The following is a 3,325-nucleotide window of genomic DNA, read 5'->3' on the forward strand; positions in this document are numbered from 1 at the left end:
CTTCCTCTACGAACTCGAACCGCTCGAGAATGCTCCCTTGGAAAGTATAACCACCGAGACGACGCCGTGAACGCATGTTGTATGAGATGCACACTTGTTTTTCCTCGAGTCTGAACTGTCGGTGCACGTTGCCCCCTCTTTTGCCTGCCACCGACATGTGGGAACCGGTAATCGGGAGCACCCCACCATCCTTGCATGACACGCTCCGTCACTTTCTTTTGCACCGACGTCTCAATGAGTTGTCGGAACCGGAACGGTTCCCATGGCACCATTCGTTATCGTTGCCGTGGCACCCCTTGCGTTTCCGCCACGATGACAAATGCTTCAAATAATGCTCTTATCACATTTTCATAAAACTTGCATAAAACTTGCATATGCCATCTACATCATGATAATAACATTTAAAATGTTTAAAATTGTTGTTTGCATTAAATTTCTAAATGCATATGGGTATTTACCGGAATTGTTGTTTGTTATTTCCAGCCTCATTTAAACTTGCCTAAATGTTTAGTTTACTTATGCTCCACCTCTTGCCATGTTTAAACAACATTTAATTTTGTTGAGTAGTTTAAACGGGAGAGAACTAAATAATTAAATGTGGTGTTTCGTCAATATGCAACTCGTTGCATATTGAGCTCCACTTAATTTGTAGGATTGATTGTGCACTTTGCCATGCCATGCTTCATTAAACCGGACATGCATCATACTTCGTTGTGCATCATGCCATGTTTATGTGATGGCTGTTTACTATGTTGTTTGCTTCTTTCTGGTGTTGCTTCTTCGGGTTAGTTCCGATAACGTCACATTGGTGAGGATTCGTTCGACTTTGTCTGTTTGTCTTCTTCATGGACTTCGTTCTTCTTCCTTGCGGGATCTCAGCAAGATAACCATACCCTCGAAATCACTTCTATCTTTGCTGCTAGTTGCTCGTTCTATTGCTTATGCCGTGAACCTACCACTTGCTATATCATGCCTCCCATATTGCCATGTCAAGCCTCTAACCCACCTTCCTAGCAAACCGTTTGTTTGGCTATGTTACCGCTTTGCTCAGCCCCTCTTATAGCGTTGCTAGTTGCAGGTGAAGATGAAGTTTGTTCCATGTTGGAACATGGATATGTTGGGATATCACAATATCTCTTATTTAATTAATGCATCTATATACTTGGTAAAGGGTGGAAGGCTCGGCCTTATGCCTGGTGTTTTGTTCCACTCTTGCCGCCCTAGTTTCCGTCATACCGGTGTTATGTTCCTTGATTTTGCGTTCCTTACGCGGTTGGGTTATAATGGGAACCCCTTGACAGTTCGCTTTGAATAAAACTCCTCCAGCAAGGCCCAACCTTGGTTTTACATTTGCACTAACAACCTATCACCTTCCCTTGGGTTCTGCAGACTCAAGGGTCATCTTTATTTAACCCCCACCCCAGGCTAGTGCTTCTCTAAGTGTTGGTCCGAACTAGAGTCCTTTGCAGCGCCACCTCGGGGAAACTTGAGGGCTGGTTTTAGCTGTACGTAGTGTTCATCCGGTGTTGCCCTGAGAACGAGATATGTGCAGCTCCTATCAGGATGTCGGCGCATCGGGCGGTCTTGCTGGTCTTGTTTTACCATTGTCGAAATGTCTTGTAACCGGGATTCCGAGACTGATCGGGTCTTCCGGGAGAAGGAATATCCTTCGTTGACTGTGAGAGCTTGTGATGGGCTAAGTTGGGACACCCCTGCAGGGTTTTGAACTTTCGAAAGCCGTGCCCGCGGTTATGGGCAGATGGGAATTTGTTAATATCCGGTTGTAGAGAACTTGACACTTAACTTAATTAAAATGCATCAACCGTGTGTGTAGCCGTGATGGTCTCTTCTCGGGGAGTCCGGGAAGTGAACACGGTTCTTGTGTTATGCTTGAACGTAAGTAGCTTCAGGATCACTTCTTGATCACTTCTAGTTCACGACCATTGCGTTGCTTCTCTTCTCGCTCTTATTTGCGTATGTTAGCCACCATATATGCTTAGTGCTTGCTGCAGCTCCACCTCACTACCCCTTTCCTACCCATAAGCTTAAATAGTCTTGATCTCGCGGGTGTGAGATTGTTGAGTCCTCGTGGCTCACAGATACTTCCAAACAGTTGCAGGTGCCGATGATACCAGTGCAGGTGACGCAACCAGCTCAAGTGGGAGCTCGATGAAGATCTTGATCGTTGTTTTGTTTCATTTCCTGTTGATCAGTAGTGGAGCCCAGTTGGGACGATCGGGGATCTAGCATTTGGGGTTTTCTTCTTATTTTGGTTCCGTAGTCGGACCTTGATTGTATTCTGGATGATGTATGTTTAACTTGTATTTGTGTGAAGTGGCGATTGTAAGCCAACTCTTTATCCCTTTCTTATTCATACATGGGATGTGTAAAGATTACCCTCTTGCGACATGCCTACCATGCGGTTATGCCTCTAAGTCGTGCTCCGACACGTGGGAGATATAGCCGCATCGTGGGTGTTACAAGTTGGTAATCAGAGCCTTCCCCGACTTAGGAGCCCCCTGCTTGATCGAATCGGCTGGCTTGTTGAGTCTAGAACAAAATGTTTTGAGTCTTAGGATTATATATATCGGAGAGTAGGATTCTTTTTACTCCTCGGTCCCTTCGTCGCTCTGGTGAGGCCTCCTGACGTAGAGTTTTGACTCTTCTCTCCTCAAATTTCACGAATTTTTTAGGATCACGCGGGTATCTTGGAATTGTTCCGATGGTTTTGTGACGAGAACATTGTTCTTGGTGCCTCCTGACATTTAGGGGTTGTGGCAGTGTCCCGGGGAGTTGAGCTCCGAGGTGTTGTCGTCACAATTTTATCGTTGCAGTTCTGGAATACCTGAGTTTCGCCGACATCGAAAATCTCTTTATGCAGTTGTTGGTGAGATAACCTCGACGCCACCCAGTACTGGGGCGGGAGTTCGGGAGTATTGCCATAACTCGTATAACGGATGCTTTTCGAAGGTTGAGGTAAATGATTTCCGAAGGTTTCTTGGTTATGTGTTGAAGGATGGATACAGCTGGATGTAGGATTTGTTTTTGGGTGAGATATTATGCTTCCCCTGTATCCCCAACACCTGATTGCATAACCAGAAAGTTTCGGGAGTTTATAAGTGGGAATTCAAGTATCTCGTAGGATATCTTTCCAACAGACACATGATAAGATATGGGATCTATCATATGTTTGTTTCCGGCTTATTCTGCAAGCCAATCCTTTGTTTTGTTTTGAGTTGTGGTATTCGAGTTGCTTCAATGTAGAAATGTGATTCATACCTTTCTAAGTGGTGTTCTCATACTTCTATGTGAATACTAATCCTCA

This window comes from Triticum urartu, chromosome 6 (assembly GCF_003073215.2).
Source record: "Triticum urartu cultivar G1812 chromosome 6, Tu2.1, whole genome shotgun sequence".
In the NCBI taxonomy this organism is placed as follows: domain Eukaryota; kingdom Viridiplantae; phylum Streptophyta; class Magnoliopsida; order Poales; family Poaceae; genus Triticum; species Triticum urartu.